Below are 25,946 nucleotides of genomic sequence, written 5' to 3' on the forward strand. Positions count from 1 at the left end.
CCCAACACCACAATCCAGCATATCCTGTAAATGCAGACTTAAAGGGAAAGCAGTGAGCAAGCCACTGCACTTTAGACACGATCCTGCAACACCTTCATGCATACGAGGGCAGAGGGGTCTCCCCGGCAGCGAGTTACCTCCTCCCCCTGCCAGCAGCAGGGACAGAAGAGCGACAAGCACTCACACCATAAGCAAAGACATGTTTCTGACACTGCTTGGAAAAGACCACTCCACACCACCTGCTCACACACACGGAGCACCACAAAGCTGGGCAGCACTAAATTCAGCCTGCTCAGGCAGCTCCTGCTTGCCTCGGGGGTGATCCACATACCCTTCTCCCCACAGCCAGCACAGGAAGACTGGAGCTCCCTGAGCACAAAACCCTGGCATCGTTTCTACATGCACCCCAGGGTGTAGCGCAGGGCACGGGCCACGCTTCATTTATTCCACATGAAGAACTGCCTGAAGAACAGGTTCTGAATGGGCTGGCGCCCACGAGCCATCTTAGCTGCCCCTCACGTCAACAGCACACCCATAACCAGCTCCGTTTAGTTTTCAAATGCCAAGCGGTGTGTGCGTTCAACGGCCTCTTTTGAGGTGGAAACTGGCAGCACCCGAGGTCCCCGGTCCCTATCTCCAGTGCTCAGCCTCTGAACCGCGGGGCCTGATGCTAAACCACCCGGCGTGACACAGCGCCACAGCCCGGCGCACACTCGGGGCCTGTCACCGCGCCGGCTCCTCACGGCAGGGCCGGGCACAGGCTCCAGACCCGCAGGCAGGCTGCCCGCCGCCCGCTCCGGGGGAAAAGCGCCTTTCTCCCCTCGCCAGTCCCGCCGGACAAGGTGTTGGCTCACCCGGCCGTCCTCCACGAAACTGCCGCCGCCGCCGCCGCCGCCTCAGGGCGCTGCCACCTCAGGGCGCCGCAGCCGCGTCCTAACGACAGCTCCGCGCGCGGCAGGAACCGCCCCTCGCACCGGCCGGTGCCGCCCGAAGTTTCCCGAAGCCGCGCGCGCTTCGCTCCCACCAATGGCAGGGGAGGGGAGGGGCGGGGAGGGGAGGGGAGGGGAGGGGCGGGGAGGGGAGGGGAGGGGCGGGGAGGGGAGGGGAGGGGAGGGGAGGGGAGGGGAGGGGCGGGGAGGGGAGGGGAGGGGAGGGGAGGGGAGGGGCGGGGAGGGGAGGGGCGGGGGCGGGGAGGGGAGGGGCGGGGGCGGGGAGGGGAGGGGCGGGGCGGGGCGGCCCGGGCCGGAGCGGAGCCGGTGCCGACAGCCCCGGCCGGAGGCCAGAGCAGCCCGCCCGCAGCTCTGGCGGGCCGAGGGAGGGGAGAGACAGCGGCGCCCGCGGCAGAGCCCGCCTGGCAGGGCTCGGCTCGCCCGCCCGCTCCTACCCAGCCCCCGTAACCCCGCACCTCAGCCCCGGCCCCGGCCGAACCCCACCTGAAGCCAAGCCTGGGGCGAGCCCCAGTCCCAAGCCGCAGACCAGCTCCTGCCTGTCCCGGGGAGGACTCGCTGAGGCGGCTCCGTCCCGACACAGCCCGGCTCCGATGCCTCGCTGCGGCAAGAGCTCTGGCCGCGGCAGCTCCCCGCCGAGGGCAGCTCCCCCCGGGGGCGGGGGCGGCTCGGCCACAGCGGCGGCAGCAGCGCCCGCCGGCCGCAGCCGCCCGCGGGGAGGCGCTGAGGCGCAGTGCCCTGGCAACAGGCAGACGCGCTCCGGGGAACCCCTCGGATTCCCTCTGCTATGACAAGGCGCCACCCCATTGGCCGGCGGCCTCGACGCCTCTGGGCCCAGCCAATGGCGAGCGCCCTGGCCCCCCCGCCCGCCCGCCCGCCCGCCCGCCGGCAGCCCCGGGCCCGGCCAGGCCCGGCACAGGCCCAGCGCGGGGGGCGGCAGGCTCGGGGCTGCGGAGGCCGCGCACAGCTCGGGGCGGGAGCGGAGGGGCCCCCTCAGGGCCCGGTTTGAGTCCCCCTCGACTCCTTCCCCGAGAGGAGCCTGGTCACAAGGGGACGGCCACACGAGCTGGTCAAAGAACACAGCAGGGGTGTTGCAGAGGGCACCGCGTCCACAAAGGCCTCCTCAGGCGGCCACGGGGGGGCAGCGGGCCTTCACCCCGCTGCAGGGAGAGGGGACTCGGCCAAGCCCTGTAACGTGCTTCCCTGTCAGCATCAACACCGCTCACGGTGACTCCCTTGAGCAAAACTATTGGGGGACAAACTTGGAAGAAACCTGCAATAAACTTTGTCAGAATCCACGGCTGAGCCTATGGAAAGCTCTTACTCCCTTGCCGTCTGCCCAGATGTCACGGCAGGATGGTAAAGAACTAAGAGGCAAGAAAAGCAGAGAAAAATCAAATTCAATTGAAAATAAATTCCTTTAGTTTAAAAATGAAATCGCATTAGTTTAACTAAAGAACTCCTTTTCAGGTCCCACTCCAAGATTAAGTCATTATCCAAGAGTTACGTGTATTCGGGCCACCACAACAAAAAATGGCAATAAAGAGAGGACTGTGCGATAGGAGCAGCAGAGCAGCTCCCTCCTCTAAGCCCCTGTCAAGGGCAGGTACCTGGGCACGGACCCCAGACGGCCTCCGCGCCCCCTCACCTGCCATGCCCATGAACAGGCCAGCAGAGGTTTGTCTCTGCAATCACTGACCGTCGGTGGAAAACCCCTCCCAGGACCATGCCTGGGCTGGGGTCTCCTGTCATTCTCACCCGAAACAGTGTCCGTTTCTGAGGATCACTCTTCCAGAAAGACATAAGCCAAGGAGAAAGCAGCCAGAGGCTATGGTTAAGAAGGGTCAGGGCTTCGGGAAACAGGGTCTCACAGGATTAATCATAGGGTGAATGGACTTGTTTAACATCAGCATCTTCTTAACAGAAGAGCTGTCTAAAGGCCTTTAAATATTTAAAAGGATGCTACAAATCAAAAGGTAATTAACTTCTCCCCATGCTCTGGGTTGAGGGCACTCCGTGTTGACCAGGCTTTCAATGAAGCAAAGGAAATGCATTTGAGGCGTTACGGAAGGAGAATTTGGGGGCAGTTTGAGAGCAGTCTGTAGCACCACAAGATAAAAGGAGGGAGGAGTTACGGTCTGCGCCCCATCACACAAGGAACAGAGGCTTGCACATCTTAGCCATATTATTAAAACAGATGGGTACCCTCTCAGGTGGCAGCTGGAGGAGAAGCACTTCCTACTCACTTCATTTGAAGTACAGTATTTCAAAATGGATTTTCTGGGGAGGAGGCAGGGGGGTAAAGATTTCACCAGTTGCTTTTTTTCAGAGCAAATAAGCATGTATTACAGGGTAATGTGATGCAGAGTCTACGTGGTGAAACGTTACCCTCTGCCTTTCTGGGTAACTTGAAAATTTTCAGGGTCTCCTGAGTGCCCGGGTACTCTCATCTGTATCTCCAACAGAGTAGTTTCGATCAGCATTCCAGTATCCTGGAGTTACCAGTTCATCCTGCCAGAAGAACAAAAATGCATCCTGCTGTTAAGGAAAGAATACAAGAACAGGGAAATGCACTTCAACAGAGAGAACTTCAACCTACCAGCACAGAGCAGCTCACGACAGCTTTGACTGTCCCAGTGTGCTGCTTTGGTCATACGCAAGTTTTTCAGTCCCGATGTATCAGTAATAAAACTTGATCTATCATGCAACATCAAAATTTACTTCCAAATGTGCTTTTGTGATTACAGATCTGACTGGGAGCCTCCAGCAATAAAAAGCTATTTCTGCTTTCAAAGTAAAGGCTAGTAGCTCCTGTGAGCAGCTTAAATAGCCATTCACAGACGAATGCTGTGATACAGAATGCTTTAGCTTGAGGAAGGTTATGGTCACAGAAATCACTGTACAAAACACCAAATGGATTCTTTCTGTATGGAATAACTTGAGCAAACAGTAAGCCGCTGGCCAACAGAAGCTGATGTTCTCCAAATTCGCAAGAGTTCCCCATCATAAATGTTTGTATTTTTGACATCTACAATTTTTGAGAGAAGCTTCTGACACACAATTGGCAGAAGATGGTCCCCACATCCAAAAGCACCCAATGCCAGCTTGCAGCAACAGCCATTTCATTTTAAGCAGAGCACATTGAGCCACACAGCTGAAAAGCTTGAGTGTATTTGGATGTCTGTCTCCAGCTCCCAGGGGAGCCAGAGCCACACAAGAATAATTCCCCTGCAGAATTTCCAGATTGTGTCCAAAAAGGTGCCAAATTCACATGGCTCCAGTCACCTGCCCTGAAACACACTAAAACTTTTACTTTCCTGAAAGCTCAGGCGTGCTGCAAACACACAGAAGGCAAGATCCTTCAACAGTCTTTAGAAATCAGAGACACAGGCAAACGTTTTTCCCGCAGTATGTTACAAGTTTAATTGTGCAAAAATACAGTCATCAGGACTTAAGCTTTGTTGTAAACTGAATGTAATTCCAGTGAGGTACAGGCATGGAAAGAGGCCCTACTGTAATTACAGCAAATACACCATAGTCACTGTTTAGACAACCATGCGGTTCGATACACTGATATACTGTTCTCAAGTGATTTACACATTCTGTATTTAACTGTATTCATCTGTATTTACTCTGTATTAATCAAGAGAACCAAAGAAATGACACCAAAGAGGAAAGCCAGTAGCACTGCACTAACTCAAAAGAACGTTAACAAAATTTAGACAAACTCCCCACTGATGGCCAAGAATTAGCCTGTGATACGGCAGGTGGGCAGTGTAACTCCCCTTCATCCAACACAGTATATACTGTGCTTCAGCAAAAGAAAAGGCTTTCCTAATGCCAGTATTTCTTTCAAGCACAGGAAGATGAAGCATTAACAACCTTTAAAACTGTGTTTCAAACTATGAAATACCAATGGTGTTGCATAAGAACATAAGAAATAGATGGGGGGGGGGGGGGGCCAGGAAACAAAAAACTTTCAGAGCTCAGTTCTCTGGCTCCACCACTTAATAAGACAAAAAAACCCATATGGAAAAGAAAGACACTGCTGAATCCCCTCGCTGACTAAAATCCTCCTGCAGTGCCTACATCACTGAGGAAAAAATAGCTTTCAAAGCAATTCCCCTCCTTACACATTCATGTTTTAACATAACCAGCTTGGGCATTCGTAATGCTGTCCCCCTATGGCTACTTTTTGGTTCTAACAAATCTAGACGCTTCTTGCAAAAGCATTTCAACATCTTTGTTATCCTTGTCTTCTGAACTTGGTTCCCAGTCAGAGTCTTCATCGGTAGGTTCGCACACCTCTTCCTCACCATCTCTAAAGCCGCCATTAAGGTCATACTCATGTGGTTCATCTTTCTGCAGGAGCGGGCTGGAAACTAGGACCATGCGTGGCAATCAGTTAGCTGAGGGGAATGTGCTCGAGCTTGTCTGGACAACAATTAACATGATGAGGCATGTTTGCAGAGCACAGGGGAGTGGGAGACGGATGGCGCCAAGGAAAGGTAACACCTTGCTGTTAATTGCTGGTAGTTAACCACCAATCAGGGATTGCCTAGTATGCAGTGCTTAGCTTCAAGAACCAATTAGTTTAAAACGCGCAGCTTCTGAAAGTGTATAAAACCTCGTGCTTCTGTACAATAAATTGACATTTGCTTGCATCAAGCTGCGTCCCGTCTCTTCATTCGCCGCATCCTTCTCCACAGCCCTTTCTCCTGTAGGGACAAAAATGCCATATATTCATGAATAATAAATACAGAACTAAAGAGACCTTGCAGGGGCCATCTAGTTAGCCTCTCTCCTCAGCAGGAGAAAGGCTCAACTAAAGCACTCTATCCAATGCTGACAATTTTGTGTTTGATTTTCAAGACTCTCATGTAAAGCTGTACCATCCCTCTCTGACCACTACTGCAGGGCTTACCAGTCTGATCACTTAAAGTTCTCCTTAGTGGCTTTTCTTCCAGCACTTGGAAAACAGTTGCCAGGCCTCTTCTGATAACATCTTCTGATATCAGAAGAAAACGGTATCCGATAACATCTTCTGACAACTCTCCTTTCCTGAAGGAGTGGCATACACAATTTTCCTGGTCATCTTCCTGCTACTTCTATACCTAAACAAGGCATCTTTCTTGCCATTTAGCCCCTAGCTCTTGCTAGACAGCTATTCTGACTCTAAATTTTCTGCCTTCACCCATCCATATTTACTTAGGGCTACTTTATACTCTTGCTCTTTGGAATCTGACATGGCTTTGAATTCCCATTCACTTCTTTCCTGAGCTTCAGGTCAGCAAAGACAATCTGCTAGATCACTCGCCTCCTACGTTCTCAACTTCGATCTGTGCTGTGTAGTCTGTGCTTCCTTTCTGAACACACGTTAAGGACAAACGCTGAACACTTCTTTCCTGAGCTGGATGCAGCCTACCCCTTTCCCAGTTCAGTCTATTCTATCGCGCTGCTGTCCAATCTGCTGCCTATCCATCTTCTGCACAGCTCACACTTTGTGATTAAATTGCCTTCTCTCTTCCCAGTATGTCACAATACTCTACGTTGGCAGGAATCAAAACTTGGAAACCTCTATTCACAAGAAATGGATGCTGCACGCTGCATGTTCCTAAACTTTTTTAGGCAGCTTGTCTTGCAGTAGTCTTTTAATTGCTCAAATATGTTGACATATATAAACCAGTTCCCAGAGACAGGGCAAGCCTGATTTTTGAAGAAGCCTTATCTACCTGACTTGGTAGCATCGATGCAAAGCTGCTGCCATAGCAGCATTGCCTTCTCCTTTTACTTATCGGTAGCTGTGAACCTTTAACAAGTTTATTTCCACTGCTTTGGGACTTTGGCAGATGTGCACGACCATTGCTCTACCAGCCTACGCTACCTCCCTTTTTCTTACAGGCCCACAATTCCTAACTAGCCACAGTCTGTTAATATTCCAGTCATGGTATGCTGCCCTTAAGTCACACCCCTGAGTAAAGCTGTATTTGTTCCTTTTCTTCCCAGCCTCCAGTTTCTGCATTCTTACCTCATTTGGAGATAACCTGTCAATGATCTCATAATGATTTATCTGTTGAGCAGTTCTTATCATCTTTTATATGAAACTAGAAATGTGTCTTCTCAGCTACACAACCCAGTCCAAATCATCCATGTTTATATTAACCTCAGGTATTTCTTAGCAGCTTCTTGAAACCTCAGGTCAGAGCTCCAGACACTCAAGCTGTGCGCGTGTGGTGAACAAGCAAGAAGACCAGCACCTGGGTGTAGTCAGATCACATCCTCTGTCAGTTACATTTTTCTGCTAGTGGGAATGTTACTATTCCAGAATTATCTTATGGTCTCATTAACATTTTATACTCTATAGCAAGGTTTTCAAAAGCACTTACAGCAGCAGTCAATTCCCTCAAAGGTACACAATTTTATGGGTGAACTGTGCTACAGAGGCACCCAATGACTTCCTAGAATAAAGTCAGCCATGTGTGACACAGCCAATACTACAACTGAGAAATATCCTATGGCTAGCAACCTATATAGCACCTAGCAGAAAATCCTGAAAATGTCAGCTGTCAATTTCGGCTGTAATCCCATCCCATATGATGCTTGCTAGTTTACTGTTTACCAGACTTTAGAGGAAAGTAATTATGCCCATGTTTACCCATAACAGCAGAATTTTTTCTAAGAATCACAGACTATAGTCGTGCAGAAGGAATTATGTCTGGAGGGAGAAGTCGAAACAAAGATGCTAAATACATTAAGAACAAAATCTCTCTTCTCAGCCTAAGCCTGTGAGAATAATAAGCCCAAGACCGGATTAACAAAGAAAAACTGCTCTTCACTTTCACAGCACTGCAGGTGGTATTTTACAACAGAAACAGGAATTCTGGAAAAATACTGATTACTTCCATATTTTTCCTACAAATGTATGTGGAGCATACGATGTTGGTTTTCATCCACCAGTGTTTTTAGATTTCAGCAGTGAATGATGCACTTCCATGTCTTCCCACTCCTCTCTTTCTGCTATAGTTTAACTCAGCTCCACAGCCCCTGAAGCTGCTCATTAAGCACAATTCTCCCTTTCCCCTAGTACCATATTTATAAATATGACCTTGAGACATTCCCTGAAATTATCTCCTTCACATGGGGAGAAAAAGCTTGCTGACCACCCCTTTACAAAGGGTTATGTTTGGAAGTGAGCCGATCGGCTTGCTAGAAAACATACACAGAAGTGTGCAGGAGAACTCTGCAGACTCCATAGCCACAGCAGGTCATTCATCCAAGTAGCAACACGGCAGTGAAGTCATTCACTAGTGACAATTTAATGACAACACACACTCCAGCCTTTCTTTTTTTTTTTTTTTTTTCCTTCCTCCCTTACAGCTATTTCCCCGGTAATTAGCCTTAGACTGTTTCTCAGAACATAGACCACATTCTCCATTGGCAATTTGTAATCCATCTCGCAGCAATTAGACTATCGATGTTAAAAACTAAACATGGCAAATGTCATGTAGATAGCACCCTTCTTTTCTTGGCTGGTGGAGTTTCAGTGCACTTGAACAGAAATTAATCCTGCTGTGCTTAACAGTGCAGTTGTGCCAAACAGCACGAAATAAAGGCTAATGGAACCTTGCCTGTGTGATCTCGCATGGCTCGGTACGACCGCCTCAGACGTGAGCTTGCTGAGTGCAACCTTTTACAAGCTTTGCCCTCAAGAGAACTAAGCAAGCCAGTCAACAAGATATTGAGGGGAAAAAAGAAATTTAAACAATCATTAAATATGAACAGAACTTTAATTAATGAATTCCCTTCTTCCCACTGTGCATGGAATATCATTTTTTCCCTGGTTCATTCTTAGGATGAGGAGTTGAATTTAACAGATTGAATTTCACTTCCATGTCAAAGATTTACACATTTACAAGAGAAGCACTTTTCCATCCATAGCCATGCCTGGCTGACCACCTGCCATGAGCTGCACACACAGGATCTACCATTCTGGTAAGGAAGGTCCTCTTATGAAAGACACAGCTACAATTTTAAACCTTCAAGATTAGCTTTAAACTTCAGATATGCACACAGTCCAGCTTGCTTCATTATTAAAATCTTAACCGCTCGCTGCACTTACAACGCTGCTTACAATTCTTGCCACTCTTTAATGCACATTTCTGCAAGGGAGCAGTGATCAAGATGGGGCTCATACTTGCATCATGGGATGTGGCAAAGTGTACAGCTAACAAATATGCCTCAAAATATGCTAGTGCACAGATACACCCATATCAAGCATTCAGTGACAGCAGAAGTACACACACACACGATAAGGAAATGGGATGGGAAAGACATTCCCGAGTGGAAAGTAGGTCGCAGAACAGAATGGAGGCCAAAACACTTTGTCTAGAAAACTACAGCTATTTGCACTTTACTTTCTCTAGAAGGCAGATCTCTGTTTTGAAGATTTCTGTAGGAAATGCCCAGCCACACCTTGGTGATCTCAAAGAAGACAAGTCAGTTCCCACCTCCACTCGAGATGCAGCAGTTCCACATCCTCATGCCTTGTTCAGGCCAGTGAAAGTAAAGATGGCATATCATCAGGCTTTCAGACTGCTCTTCAACGCTCACTTTTAAATTATTTCAGAAATAACAGGAAGCTTCACATTTGGAAGCCAAACTGAGATACAAGAGATGCCTTGAAACAGAGCTAAAGGAAATTTAAAACTGGAGTCCATGCACCTGCCACATGTAAGTTAATATTATTGGCAGCCGCAAAGCAAGCTAGGTGTACTACTGGTAAATGGAGGAGATACTCATACACAGTATTACAGGTTACATTATCAAGAGAGACTACAGCTTGCCTGTGATACTACATAATCCTCACTGATGTCTAGGAACTAAAGTTCGAAGGATACGTACGTAGTTCACAGGGAACACTGCCCCAGCTGAAAGGCATTACCCTTCTTCGACACTTCAGTCCTAACAAGCCTGTAACATCAATACCTCAGAGTAAATATAAGAAAAGCTCATCACCACATCCACAGATATCTTTTGACATTTATTTAGAGGTCAATGCAATGCAGAAGCGAGTATCTCAGTGTTTCAAGAGCAATCAGTCTTCATGGGGTAACCTTAACTAGCTGTGGATGAACTATTGGCTCCTTTCATCCTATTATGAACCCTGTTCAAGGAAGGAAGAATTGACTTGGTCACACATGTCTCTCAAAACATTTGTTTGTTTCGCTGCCTGCTTCCAGGGAAGGACAGGTGTGCTCAGCACACAGGAATTCAATTCCAGCACTATTACTTGCAAAAAAGGAAGCAGAGTTTTACTAAAGTAACGACTACCTTCTTCTCAGGTAAGTATTATCAAGCATCTCCAGCACCACTAAATGCCCCAAAACCCAAAGCAGATCAGTTGCGTCCCATGCTGATGGGCCCATTCATAACATCAGAACATACCATTTTTTGAAGTTTTTGTCGTGTTCTTCTTTCAGGTACTAAAGAAAGAAATGTTATTAGCCAGGACAGAGTACAACCTAGCAATAAGGGTTATTCGGAGAGGTTGCTACAACAGAAGACTGACTTATTAAAAGAAATGCTGCAATGGTTGTGCTGTATTTACAAGTATAAAAACTACTCTGCTGCCCCCAAAAACCTTTTTTTTTGTATTAAATGATTCTTGAAAGATTACCCAGATGAACTGTTCTTAAAATTATGAACCATGCCGTCTGTAGACAAACATCATCAGTACTGGTTGGGGTTTTTACAGCAGACAATTGCAGTATTTCAAAGCATTTAAATATTTTACGCCATTGTTTCCATAAGTGCAATTTCTCCTTAATAACTATAGAATGGTTTGGGTTGGAAGGGACCTTAGAGGTCATCTAGTTCCACCCCTCCTGCCATGGGCAGGGGTAATGTCATAATCCTGATTTTTTGAAGTAAAATGCATTATCATTACATTTCCCTAACTGTTCTGCTCTAAAGTATTGTCTTTTTGCATTGGGAATTAAATTGGAAAAAAAAAAAACCCTTCAAGTCCAATAATTAAGAAAAAGCACAAAAAGAATGCAAAGTACATCTTTGAATTCTCTAAGAACAGACAAAATATAAACAGTATATTCCCCTGTGTTTTTCAACAAGTCTAGTTACTGGAATACAAAAAGACTTTTAGAATAGAATCTCAGATTCAGTTTTAATTATATTCCCTCCAAGCCTCAACAGAACATACATGCTATAGGGATACACACATTTTGCTGTGGGGATGGGAAAAAAAGCTACAGAAAAAATTTACTGCAGTATCCATTTGAAATGTTGAGAAATACTTCAGTATATTCCCTGTTTTCACTGTAATACTCCAGCTCCAAATGGAGGAAGCAGAATAGAGAGATCTGGTAAGACCATGCTATACCATGCTTAGTTTTCAATAAAACCTGTTAAACTCATGAAAACAGCCACTTGCCACCTGGCATTTTTGTCAAATCCTAAGATATAAAGCATACAAACTATGTCAGCGGTGTCTGACCCAGACCATCTTGTTTCAGTTGAAAAACATTTGAAAAAGTGAATGTAAGTGTGCAGCGGCCAAGCAGCCCTGCCTTCCTTATCACAGACAACGGCAACACCGCATGCTCAAGAAGAGCAAGGGTGCGGGGCAATACAGAGCAAGCTGCAAATGCAATGTTACTTTCTCACTTAAAGCATTTTATTCCAAGGTGTTGGCATCCATTACTGGGTTTGGGGGTTCCCCCCCCCCGCCACTTTGAGCTATACTGAACAACTTGGCTTACCTGGAGGTGCACTGTGCTTGTATTCTAGTTTATGCTGTGGATTCTTCCTGCAAAGAAAACAGTAAAAGCTTGATTTGCCACCTTGTTCCACACCTAACAAGAACCTAACAAGTTCGCAGAACTCCTTTGTATTTTGTGAATAATTTTCACTTCTTTTCAAAATAAAATTCTGTGACCAGTGCCTTACTGCAGTGTCTCAGCTTACGTAATGTAGGGTGGAAGAAAAAAAGGGTTCCATAAGAGTTCCTTTTGTTTCAGCCTTTTAAAAAAAAATAAAAAAGACAGCTGATCAAAACCAAGAGATGAGACAGTTTCCAAACTTGTAAGATGAGATGCATTTGTTCAGCATAATAAGAACTGATCCAATTATTTACTCTCACTAAAACCAAAACCAGAACATAACCTCTGGTGCATAAAGTGCAATGCACACACAGTGCATCACAAGTCTGAGATACCCAGCCGTAACTTCCATATTCTGCAACATAAGGCTAAAAATCAAATAGTTTGGGAAAATTAAAGAAATTGAAAAGAATTGCCTGTCTCAAAGTATCACAGGGAAAGGCCAAAGAAGGACTGTTAAGAGAGTTTACTCATTTCTGCAATATGCTGCTGCAATCTGGGAAGTTCAATATACAAGTGTGTATGTCTTCTATTAAAAAACAGCATCAATGCAATGAAAATTAAAAATTTAAAGTCAACTTACTCTTTGATCTGCAATAAATGCTCCCCTCATTCAGGCTGCGATCCAGGTCATGAACACACTGATTTATCCCACCCCCCAAAGCAGTTATCCAATGCTGTTCTAATGTTTTAACTTGGTCCCACTTACACCGTGCTGATCTGTTGTGTTAGTGTATTAGAGTGGCACGTTAAAATTGTTTCAGCTCAATTTACTTCTGTGCAGAAAATTAAAATTAAAAAAAATTCTAACTTTGGAAGAAAACTGGTTCAGTTGTCCTAATTTCTCCTTCTGAAAAAGAATCAACAATTAAAGCCCACTATTTAAGAATGGCATACCATTTGACGTTGCTTGAAACACAAGATTAATTTCTATAACTGCAGAATTTTTTTGATATTTTACAAAATACCCTTGCTGTGAAGACTGCCTTGTAAAACTAGTTGTTTATGTTTTCTTATTCTTCAAAAATAGAATACTCTTCAGTAAGAAAATCTTATTTTTACTTCAAATAACTTGTTACACATTCACATACTTGAAGTTGATTTACAGTTTTATAGCTACTGCTATCCCAAAGTGCATTTCATGTGCATTAGAAGGGATAGTTATCTGAATAAAAACATGCAAGTACAGCTTTCTATTAAATACCGTACTGAAACAGAACAGTTGCTTAATCCAGTGTTTTGCAAGTGTTGGTAGCATCAGAGCATTTGATCCCAACTCAAGGCACAGCATTTAGATAACTCAATTATGTATTCCAGTAGTAGCCAGCAGATAAAGACAACAAAAATAACATCAAAATCCTTCAAATGGCACCTGCTGCTTTGTGGAAAGAATTATCATTGCTTTGTGGGTGCCTCCTTTCTTCCACCCCAAAAAGAATGAAACACTGTTTAAGAAATGATCAACTAATACAGCACAGGAGTTGACTTATCTGCAAGGAGAGACAGTTTTAGTTTTGGACAGTGTCCATTGTACTCCTGAAAAGTATGTTGGCAATTTCAGGAGCGGTATAAACCTAGATTTCTCGTCCTGAGATGAGAAATTCATCTCACAGATGGTTTTTGAGAAAAGAAACACTTCTTCTGCATTAGTTGAACATAAGATGGCTTTTCCTTAAAAGTTACTCCCATTTTGTTACACTTTATAAAGAACACGCTCTTTAGGATCATCACGCTTCCAGGGAGAGAGAGAGAAAATGTTTCTGCTCAAGCACAATCTTTAACAGCAGCTGTTAGTTTCAATATGCCCCCACAGAAGGGCTGTTGTCTCAAAATACATCCTTTTGTCCATTGCATCAATTACAAAGCAGTCATTACACTCTGCTAAATACAAGTGTAAAACCTAGATATTGAGAAACAAATGGAACAAAAGGATCTTGTGAAGAAAATCAACAGCTGCTAAAAGAAACAGCAGTCAGCCATAAACTGGATTTTCTTGCTGGTACCTAAATTATGCTTTCTAACAAATCAAATACTGACTAAAATAGAGGTTTTGTACAAAATCTTAACAAATATTTTGTCAAAATCTGAACTAAAAGTTACATATCAAGAAGAACATGTAACAATAAATTATTGCTCCTATACAAGAACAGTTTACTACAGGTTGAAAAATGAGAAAGTTTTGATCTCCAGGCCACTGAACAGGTTCCAAAAGTCAAGGCTTCATGTTCACCAGCTGAAATCACAAATACTTTCACAGACCTTGGTGGCATAAAGGTAGCAGTCTGGCGCCAGTAAATTTGGAAAGCCACAGTCAAGATTTAACATCACTATCCTACTGTCAATTTGCAACTCCAGGGGAGAACATTCTTAACCTGTAAAACAAGCAAAGCCATTTTGTACAGTGCTTCTTACCTATAACAAGCCGTTCCATACGGACATTCAGGCCGGTTATCATTGTTATCCTGAGTTACGATCTCTGTTTCATGATTGTCATCATCATTAGGGTGACTAAACTGCTGAAAGTGAATGGGATTCTTCCTGCAAAAGACAAATATAGATCAAGAACTGACTATTCCATTTAAACAGGAGAAGTGGAGGTAAGAAAGGTGTTACTGAATCAGTGACATTTTCAGCAGTTACAGAAAGAGAAGCTTTTAATGTTTAACTTGATGCAGAATGTAAGACCTGCTTTCAGGATAATTGAAGAAAACTTTTGTTTCAGCAGAGGCCGCAAGAGGTTAAAACTTGAATTCTCCTATTTGCCATCATCAGCTTTACGTTTCAGGCCTCCTACACATACACAATCTACTGATGTAGTCCCATAGCATGAATCTCGCTCCGTGGCTTGCTCCGTCATGACTCCCTCTGGAGTTACCAAGTGCTACACAAACCTCTCGCAAAGTCTGAGCTCAAGCTGCGAGGGCCAACCCATGGCAGCCGAGCAACTGCAGTCCTGAAGCCTTCCCACGCTCTCGGGTGATCGCCTGTGAGCTTCAGGCAGTATGTCTCAATCATTACTTCTGTTCCGTACGCAAGTTACTACTCACTTGAACACTTCAAATGCCAGCGTATTATTCCAGAGGGATGAAGTGCTGGGGCCTGAGCAGCAGGCCCTGAGCCAAAGCTGACCTCCAGAAGAACCCGCCAACCCAACCTTAAATATATGTATTTAGTATCCAATCATTAGCGAAATATGCACGGTCATTAGTGAACCATGTATGGCCATTAGCAAAAGATGCACCTTGGATAAACTATAATCATGAGAGAAGAGACAGCGCATCCTTCCTTGCTTAGAGGCGGGCGGCCAAAGCCATGAATCCAGCTGTTTGGCCTTGTCTGGAAACCGGTGGTTAAAATCCAGTCGATAAAGGGAACTCCCTGGGTTCCTCCCAACCCCTGGCCAGGCTTTGGTGGCATCTGACAGGAGAGTGAAACCAGATGTTTCCGCGTTTGGAATTACGTGAGCTTGTTTGTTAATAGTATAAAAGCTGAACCCTCTTGCAGCGACGTTGCAGACCTCACCTACCAGGAGATGCCCTGCGCAGGACTTCCCCGCTGCCGGGACAGGCTCTCCAGATCCTCGTGCAACAGGGGCTCCCCAGCGACCGCGGAGCTGGAGGATGGCAACCTGTTAGGGCAACGGGTGATGTATCTTTCTGAACCACTACAGCTAGCTGTGAATAGTAACGATTAGGTGCATTGCCTTGCTTATCTGTTTTATTGTTTGAATCAGGGTACCGTAGGCTAATCCTTCTGTATGTGCATATTGCCTTATTTTCTGCATTAATTTGAAACAAACAGTGCATCAAGGGTATCTTCTGTATTGGTGTCTGTGTGCTATCTATTGACCCCATCAATTGGCAAAACAATGGAGCAGTCTCCTGGACATTACATTGATTATGCTCTCAGGTTTGCCTTGGCTACCGTGGCATTTTATTTGAAATACCAAATCACAACGATGACATGAAGTTGTACCCTAAGACATAACTCTGTGTGTAGCTGAGCCACACCGATGTTAGTGATGAGAGCACCGTACAAGACAAGGCAGCTATAAACAACATCACTTTGTGAAGAAGTGATGTTAAAAAGAACACAGAAAAATACATTATGACTTCAGGAGAAATTCATGGGGCAGATCAAAAGACACTACAAAAAATTATGTCATAGTGAACATACTGTACTAAAAGCAAATCTACTTTTTCCCTCTGATTTCTTTTAGAGACACTTTTTTTCAAGCATATTTGAAAGCAAGAAAAGTGAGATGTTTTAATAAATGATTTTCCAAAAGATATACACAAAATACTTCAGTGACTTACCACTCATTCCCAGTGTACATAATCAACATCTTTGTGCAAACTGTAAAAGTGAACTGCTTGCCTCAAGCAAGAGCAATGATAACTTTAAACTGCAGAGGGATTACTGCTGTCATTTGCACTTGTTACAGCTGCATTTAGAAACACCAAGCCAGAAGCACGTATGCAGCTAGCGACATACACAGCAGCTTCCTCACTGACCACAACGGGCTCTTACGAACTTTCTAGGGAACAGTCAGTATTATTTTCAGCATTTCAACCAACACCGTAAGAGAAAAAGCGTTTGTTACAGCTTTTGCAAAATGATTACTTAAGCACCGTGAGCCCCGCTAACCATTCAGGCCTCCTTTCAGGCACCGAAAACAGATTAGATATTTAGTATTAATACTTTTACATCTCCATCTGCTTGGTATCTTTCACTCGGGAAACTCAGCAAGCAAGCTACAGATAAACTCTTCCAGGAGCTACTTATCAGAGATCCAGTGTCCCTTAGTCCTATTTACACAGGTGACAGACGCCTCGTTCTGGTTCTGGTCTTTTCTGTTGATTTCTGCAGACTGTAGGGTAAGTAAATACTGTTTCACTAGATATCATTGCAAGGCTGCATTTACCAGTCTTTTATTCTACAAGTTCTCAGAAAACATCACTTCTAACGCCACATTCAGGCTGGCTGCCTACTTCTTTTGCCATTTAAAAATAAATGGGATGAAACCAAGTCATTTTAGAGGCTACTTGCTTTGTTTTCTAAATGCACAGAGCTAACGTACTAGCAATATTAGCCAGAATTTGAGTTCAGTCATTTGAAACACAATTCATCTTCTCAAAGGGACACAGACGCAGCTAATGCTCTGTGAAATCATTATAATACTTATTCCTACAATAAGATACATGCAGCATCATAGTCATGAAGGAAAGAAGGCCTAAGAGCTGCCAGTTAGCTAACCTATTCTGGTTTAGGTGATAGCCAGTTCCTTTCATGAATTTACTTCCAAAGCTATTTGGCCAATACCAAAGAGCCTTTATTGCAGGAGAGAAAAAAGAAAAAAAAAATTGTATAGGAGGAAGCAAGAATAAGGGAAGGGTCTTGAGGTACGCACCCTATCACTGGGCCTCAGGATTCTTTGGGCCAGTGGATGATGCTCCTCAAATTATTCATCACCTGTGAAGCACCTTAAACATGTCCTATTTCAGATGCTCAGGACTAGTAACAACATCATAGTTTATCTTACCTTTATGTGGATAATTTATACTTACTCCATTTCTAGATGTTGTGCAACAATACCCAGCAAAATAAATAGAAGCAGAGAAATGCACAGCTAATATTAAGTACACATTATCCCTTCTTGCAAAAATCTTCTTCCTTTTATTAAGAGTTTGGTTTGTTTGAGGGTTTGTTTGGGTTTTTTTGAATACAAGAGATCTGAGTTGTAAGAGCACAGCACCTTTCACGCTGGAAGCTGCACTCCAAAGTTAGTTTTACAACAAAACCTTGCTGCACAGGAATACGTTATTAATTTGATCAAAACAAAATCATTAAGCTTTACTCGCACAAAAAATAACCAATTAAAAGCCTATTTTAAGAATAAAGTTTTAGGAGAGTTGCCTTCTCATACACCGGAGCTCTGAATTTGTGACAGAAAATTATGCAAATAAAAATTATGCAAGTAACACTTACAAAGTTCTTCAGAATCAATGCAGTCATCTCCAGCAGCAGCTGAGCATCGCTCAGTGAAATACTCAAGACAGTTTTCATCTATGCAGCTCCCAAAAGCATCTTAAAAGCTTTTTCTAAAACAAATTTAAGTGGTAAGGTCAGAATCCCTGGCTCTTCTTAATCACATGCAGGAGACCCCTGCCATCTCAAGGGCTTATTTTCTCAGCCTACTAAAGAAACTGGTAAGGAAAACGTAATGACTCACCAGCACTAGTTATAAAGCCATAGTATTCAAGCCTGAAGTTAACGCCACAAGTCCGTGTAAGATGTTTATAAGTTCTAAACTGTAAGTCTTACTAGAAAACGGGTCTCATAAAAAGACAGATGCAAGTCTGTAGCTGCCAGATTTACAAGCTGAAGGTGAAATGAAAAATACTTCTTTCCATAAACAAAGAGCACAGTATTTAGAAGAATGCACATACAAATCCAAAGGCTGGTTGAGCATGCCCTGCTTTGACAGTTATAGGAAAGATTCACACACACCCAGTCAGCACAGAACTGTACCACAGGCTAGCCAAAGGATAGAATTGTGGACAAAAATTGTGAAATTACAATTTCAGAGATGAGAGTTCAGCTGTACCACACCCCTACTACGCAACTCGAAATGGGGGTTGGGTTTGGATTTGGTTTTATTTTTAAATCCCTACTCTTCTAACTTCTGAAAAGCGAGCAGCAGACAAGAAAATGAACACAAGACAGTATTCAAAGAGTAAGTTCCTTGACAACAAATATAGTCAGATATAACACAGACAGAGCACTTGCCTCCTAGTGGTAACAGCAGTTTCTTTCGATTTGGAAAAAGCTTCAGACTGCCACAGGAAGAGAATCTCACACTGACGGAGGATAAGAAGAAGAATCTCTGCAGAGAGAAGTGTGAATCAAGCTTGACTCTTTCAAAAAGCAGTGTTTTCAAATTCATAAATGAAGAAACTGAGCTATGGGTTACAAAGTTATTTCCTAAACATTTCAGGTATGTGTTAGAGACATCTAATAAAATCAACTAAACTAACATTTCATCTTTTCCATTTGTGCTGTTCAACCACGCACCCACCAAAGGTGCCTGTCATATGCAGAAGACAAGTACCTCTTACTAGGAGTTTATAAAATACGGATTAGTAAACTGAAGAGCATTCAGTTATTGGAAAAATGACATTTTATATGAAACCTCACCTAGAAAGAACACTGTAAGGAAATGTTATGGTTACCAAAGCAGTCCTCATTTAAGACGTTGACTCCTACAGCACATTGTGCTAGAAGACACCTTTCATAAGGTTAATGGAAGGAGACAAAAACCAGCTACTCATCGTACTCAAAAGAGCACTCAAAGCAGCTCCTCTTCCTTAGCAACTCTAAAAAACAGGCTTTGCTCAAGGAGAACACTACACAATCAAAAACTGAATACGCTATCAATGCGTTCCTTCAAAGCGTCCATTCACATCACACTTATGTACACTTCTGTCAAGAATACGGGTAACTGCAATGGCTTGCTTTACTGCAACATAGCTATCTCATTGACGCAGGATGACTACTTGGTGGTCTTGCATTAAAAGCACATACAGGACAGACGATAAAGCACCCTTCTTTGCAAACAAGCAGGTTTAGTCTCATCACATTTCCTGAAGACCAAAGCTGATGGTTTTGATACTTCCTATTTACAAATTTCTCCAACAAAATAAGATTTCGTTATGTGCTATTTCAGAGCATTCTTTTCTTCTTATAAAGCAACACTTCCCAAAAGTACTGCCGCAAATGTTTTAGAATAAAGACCCAAGAAGAAACGTGCACATGCAGACTCCTATTGCATGTTACCTGTAACTAAAACTTGCCTTCCAAAACATTAGGAATCCTTCAGCATGTCAGAGCATTGAATCAGCTTCACCCCCACAGAGGGGAAAACTTGTCTGAGCAAAATGAAAAGTAGCTGGAGCAAACTAAAGGCTGCATTTGTACTACTGGATCAGCTTGGCTGCCTAATGAACCATGTCCTCCTCATAATCATGAAGGGCAAAAACTGAGATACGCGAAGGAATGCTACATGAAAACTGGAAGTCTGATGTGCTCATGAACACAACAGCTTTACGCAGTTATCTGCAGCAACAGGCACACCAAACATACACAAGAACCCATTTACTTGTGCTTGCTTGTTTGCTGAACAACCTAAGTTTTTACTGTCACTCAAGCCCCTTGGGGGAAGAGGTAAAAAATACAAAAGTAGTAACAGTGATAATATTTAAAAAAAAAAATAAAAATCACAGGACCTCCTGTTTCCTGGATTAGCCTTATCTTTTGTGCTTACAATGTACATAGATTTATGTAGTGCTCAAAATCTTCTCCTAAAGGCAGTTCTCAGGTCACTGGTCACTTGCTACCCTCAGGAACACCTCTAGACGCCTATCTTCTCTTCAATATATTAACACATGGCATTACAGATCTTTTCTGGGCAGAAAGAACTAGCAGGAGACCAGGCACTCAGCACTGGGGTTTTTGGGATCTTGCTGGAACATTTGTATCGCACAAAACATTTGTATGACAGATTGTGAATTGAGAGGATATGAGTAGCAGAAAAAAAAAAAAAAATCATCCCTCAATTGAAGTATCAACAAAGACACTGACCAGATAAGGGTTCACAGGGAGTTTATAACTGTGACTTGTTCTGGTTTTAAGAGGGGACTGAATGCTTAAAAAATAAAAAATAATAAAAAAAAATGGTGCAGATTGGCCAAGTTACAACAGAAGCAATTCTCCATTATTTAAGGATAACAAATAATAAGCATTTTAAAGAGTCAGATCACAAAGCATACAATAACTTCATCTTTCATAAAAGTTTCAGCTGCAGATAAAATAAGCCTACAGGGTCTATGTTGGGCATTTCAGTCATTTACATCTCTTCTCCCTGCCGGTACATGTACTGTACGCACAGGGGGGTTTATTTCTTTCCTTTTTAAAGTGGACCTTTGTTTCTTATTTCCTAGAACTCTGCATCGTTTAATCTGCTGAAGTACATCATCCCTTGTTTAGGTTATATTGGAAGTTAGCAAGACATCCCGGCTCCTCCTTTTATACTTTTAAAATTCTTGCTATGCCATTGGTTTCTCATCAGTCCCCATTTACCAAAAGATTTCTTTCAAATCAAAGCTTGTAACAACTTTACTGTTTTCGGTAGCTAATACAGTACTTCTTAATAACAAGCTAGCTTAAGCTGGGTTTATTTTTGCTTCACCTGTAACAGCCTGTTCCATACACGCAAGGTGGCCTCTTACGCTTGTTCTGTTTGGAGCTTTCTGAAGTATCTGCACTTCTGGTTGAATCAGAAATCTGTCTTGTAATCCAGATTTGCATCAGGCTCAAGAGTCCCTTCCTGGGCACCAAAAGATCAGGAAGTCCTGCCCAGTGAGCCTGTTGGCTTGCAGAACCAGTCATCTGCTCTTTGTTTACTGTTTCCTCAATTCTATTTCCTTTACTGGAGATCTGACCTACTCTTTTAGACAATTTACTATGCCGCTGCCTATCTTTTCTTCCCAGAGAACTTCCAGGGGGTTTTGTTCCAGTCTTGCCATTCCCTGCCATGTTTCTCATGGTATTCTCAAGAGGAAATCCAGATGCATTCTGTGGAACAAGGTTCTATTTTGAAGGACCTGAAAATGTACACTCTTCAGAACTAAAAGCTTTAAGGTCAAACTCTGCCTCATCATTCCTGTTTTCACAGTGAGAGAATCATAGTAGAGCCCAGCTGGAAAGGACCTTGATAGAGATTAAAACCAGCCCCGTGGGCACATATTAGCTTGGGGCTCATCGTTAGCCAGCAGATGTGTTACACTTGAACAAAAGGTTAGATGATGGAAGTGTAAAGAACTCTAGTAGGTAACAGAAACTAAACAGCAGACTGCTAATGTATGCAAAGGTAATCAGGAAATTTAGGTAACTGCCCAATAAGATGAAAAGTACATCCTGAAGAGGCGCCAGAGGGAGGAGGTTATGATAATGAATTTTTGGAAACCTTACGTATTTGCATGACTTTGTACAATAAATATCTGTCGGCTTGTTGAAACAGCGTGCAAGTTAGGAGTAGCGATCCCCCTTGCACCCAACGCTGCAATAAACATACCTCTTTGTAACTGCCCTCGAGTTGTACAGTTCGATTCCGCGTGTCAGTTTGGCGACCCAGGTGAGACCCTCTCTGTCCGGCTGTAGGACCTGCTGAGGACGGGACTCCTCTGGGTGCCCCCAAGGTTTCTCAGGAGGACTCCCCTACTCACCTAGATGACTGCGAGGACAGACAGGGACCATCATCGGTGGACCAGGTATGTCGCAGTTGGGTTGGGGATACCTGTAAGTTGTGAGGAGACGTCCTACGTGAGGTAAAGAGCGCTGGTGCTTGCCCCTGGAAAGGCTGGGGGTGGGAATTCGGGTGCTCTCCTCGCTGCGGTAGCGGGAAGGGGCCTCTCGAGGGGTAACAGGTTTCCTCCCGAGTGCTGTGTTTTGGCCAATTTGGGTTCTCTTCAAGAATGTCTTTTGGCCATTTTGTCATCTGTTGTAAAATTCGGTACCGTGTATTAGTTGAGACCTCTTGTTGATATTTGACGTTCCGGGGTGGCATAACGGTGTTTGAGGTCGGAATGTCCATCATAAAATGGTATTGTTGCTATCTATCCGAGTAGCAGAGTGAGTGTGTAACGGGCCCTTTTGTGCGAGTGTTTTGTGCAACTGAGACATAGCTCAGCTACAAAGCGAGTGCTGAAACCTGCAACTTGTGATAATTTTTATTATTTACTGTATTGCATAAAGGTGAAATGGGAGGTCAACAGAGTGGAGAAAGAGTGAACATGAGCCCTTTGGGTTGTATTTTGGCTCACTGGAAGAATACAGGAGGACCGCAGGGTGGGAGTGTGAGGGAAAGGGTTAAAGCAGTTTTAGTAGGTCTAATTGCTTAACGATTACCTAGATTGTTGTTGATAAATAATGCTTTGTTTTACTAACTATTGTGTAAATTAACTGAAGCAAGGAGTCTACAGCTCCTCCTGAAGGACAGTTTGTGATGAGAACTAGCTAAAACCAACTCTATAGTCTGGACAAAGACCAAGGAGCAACTGAGTCTGGCAAAGAGAGAAGGTTCAGAGTGAGGAAGACTACCAAGCCTTCATCCCCATGACCCCCACGACCAGCAAGAGGCACTACGCAAACGCAGTTGGGAGGGACATATGGAAATGACTTCTTGGAACTAATTTTAATATGAAGCAGGGCTAGGTTATGAATATGTATAGGTATATTTGGAAATCTTATGTATATGCAACATTTGATTATATAAATTGAGACAAGTTGTTGCCCCTGGCGCACACGGCTTTGGTGGGACTACCCCTGGTGCTGCCCAGCGCTGAATAAACATACCTACTTTACAATCTGACAAAGATTGTGGAGTCTGATTCCACACGTCAAGCAAACATTGATAAAATATGATAATCAATGGTGGCCTTTATACATCTTAGAAGATCAGGAAATTGTAACACCTCACTACAGTTAATGCTGTTTTTAAGATGACAAGGGAAATGGGACGACGCATGCAGATTTGTTTTTCACATTGAGAAGCCATACAGAGTGTGGCAGAAGGAGCGTGGGATTAATATAGCACCACCTGATCCTTTGACTTTGGCTCTAAAGGACAAGGAAAAACTGAGACCTAAACTAGAAAGATGTTCTTGTTGAAGTTTTTTGTGTAATATAGGATCGCTGTGTCTTGTAAAGACAGAGCCTCAGGCTGTGGCTCCTCCTGGGGTGAAGCGTATTGGGAGATAAAAACTTGCACTAATGTAGGACCTGAGGCGGGGGCGGGGGTCAAGGACCCCAGGGAAGGGTTAAAGTCTTGGGGTGAGTTTGCACAAAGCCCCACACCCGCTGGGAGGTGCGGCTGAGCCAGGCTGGCCGCATGGCAGGCTGGTTGCTGGCAAAGGCACCACAGGTAAGGACACAGACTTCAAGCAGCGCGGAGCAGATTTGCGTTCAGGGTTCGGAAGGGTTAAAGCAGAGGTGCTGTTGCAGAGGCAGGCACTTGTGCCTGCTGCAGAGCAGGGAGCATCTCCTGCCCCGAATCCTTCCAGTGCGAGGAGGCGGGGGTCGCTGTTGCTGACACCAGAGCTGAAGGACCTGACAATGTCACCCCAAGGGCCGCAGCATTGGCAGCACGACAGGGCCGGGAACTGGCCCCTTCGGGGCACGCAGTGGGGGCGGGGGGCGGGCGGGAATAAAGGCGAATCTGTGATGGGAGATTTAGATGCTTGGAAGTCGGTTGTGAAAGACTATCAGGATGACCCAACAGGAGGAGAAAAAGGGTTGATTGTTCCTGGGTAATCGCCATGTAGAGAAGCTGACAGAAGCAGCACGGACCTGCACAGCAGGTCAGAGAAGGAAAGCCGGGTCGTGCTGTGGTCACAGCTACGGCGGCGGCTTCGGGATGTGAGAAACTATGGACTAGGGTATTGTTTATTAAGATTTATGTTAAGCTCAATGTAAAGTTTAGGCAACAAAATATATGAAAACGCTTATGCAAACAGCTACCAGACACTGCTTGTGAAAGATAAGATAACCGCCAGATGTCCAGGAACCGACAGAAACAAGACAGACAACCCCACATAAGGATATATGAGTGAAGGGTCAATACCTCCACTACATCATGAACACGGAGGTAAAGATGTATAAAAAGGGACTGTTTGAACTGCTCAGCACGGCAGTTGGCGGAGCGCAGACTCCCCTGCCGTCCAGCGCTGTCTTTGCTCATATTTTACTTGCTATAATTAATAAAATTTTAATTGGATTATGATCCGTTGTGGTCTCAATTTATAACAATTTCTGGTGCCGTGACTCGGATAAGGAACAGTGGGCTTTGGTCCTCCGGGGCGGCGCCCCGCGACATTTCGCGGCCCCGCGACCAACAGCTTACTCCAACCTTACCGACGAACCTAAATTCTAGAATAATGAGCAAAGGAGAAACCGGTAAAATCCCATAAAAATTCTGTGCACGGGAGTCCGGACGAAGACGCAGGACGCGTAAGTATATTGCGAGTTTGTTCGCGGGTTTTGCCGTTCGGGCGGGATTGGGTTTCCTGGAATATAACGAGTGAGAGGTTCGATATACTGAACCAAGCGAGTGTGGACTCTTAAGTACTGCGTTTCCCATCTCCCGCGAGGGACTGGGCCAGGAACAAGGGGAGCGAGTGAGTTTATGTTGGTGGATATTCCAGAAGATGGGGGTGAAGGGCAGCAAGCCTTCGAATCCCATGGGAAGGGTACCCACTGTACCTAAGAATACCCCTCTGGCATATATCTTGGACAATTGGAGATATTTCCCTGGGACCCTAGGGAAAGATAAGCAGAAAGTGATAGAATATTGTACTAAGATATGGGGAGGGAAGAAGATTTCTAAAAATGTCTTTTGGCCAGTCTATGGGTCAGAAGAAGATTGGGTAAGACAGCAATTAAACCTCTGGGTTAATAATAAAAAAACCCCTTAACCCGGAGGAGAGTCAATATGCGGAGGTGTGGCTAAAAAACCGGGAGCTAGACTTTACCCGCTGAATGAAATAAAAAACTAAACAAAAGAAAAAGAAGGGAGAGTTAGACGAAACCCTTCTAACCCCCCCTTCTTACATTTCTCCTCCTGCTCCTGCAGAGGTCCCCAGAGCGCCCACTCCCCCACCAGAGTCGGAACAAGGGTCTCCCCCTCTTCCTAAACGCGTAACTGGAAGTCAAAAAGGGGCAGCTCAAATATACCCCCTAAGAGAAATGCCCATGGGGGGACCTCAACCTGTGATCGGAATCCATATTTCTGTGCCTCTAAATTCGGCTGACCTACGAGATTTTAAGAGGACCGAGATGGGAAACTTAATTGAGGACCCACTCGGAGTGGCAGAAAGATTAGATCAATTTCTGGGACCAAACCTTTATACTTGGGATAAGATGCAATCTATCCTTTGTCAATTATTTACTACCGAGGAAACCCAGGGACCCCAAGCAGATATTAAATGGCCACTCCAAAGACCTAATTGGGATAATCAGGATCCGGTGCATAGAACTCATATGCAGGACC

At 44.4% G+C, this 25,946-nt stretch overlaps 1 long non-coding RNA gene across 4 annotated transcripts in view; it reads right to left on the reverse strand.

Annotated features, from left to right (window-relative positions):
* Positions 1-5,574: 5,574 nt before the first annotated feature.
* The window catches only part of LOC121087778, a 32,273-nt gene continuing 11,901 nt past the window's right edge, over positions 5,575-25,946 (reverse strand). For 2 of the 4 annotated variants that reach the window (XR_005827733.1, XR_005827735.1), the window contains exons 3-5: positions 14,255-14,380; positions 11,723-11,769; positions 5,575-5,665 (exon numbers count right to left, since the gene is read on the reverse strand). This is a non-coding gene — a long non-coding RNA (uncharacterized LOC121087778). Of the gene's footprint in view, positions 5,666-6,260; positions 6,314-9,844; positions 9,918-11,722; positions 11,770-14,254; positions 14,381-25,946 lie in introns of those variants that run through there. The other 2 variants (XR_005827736.1, XR_005827734.1) reach the window with 2 other exon arrangements.

The sequence above is a fragment of the Falco naumanni genome, chromosome 4, assembly GCF_017639655.2.
Source record: "Falco naumanni isolate bFalNau1 chromosome 4, bFalNau1.pat, whole genome shotgun sequence".
Taxonomy (NCBI): Eukaryota; Metazoa; Chordata; class Aves; order Falconiformes; family Falconidae; genus Falco; species Falco naumanni.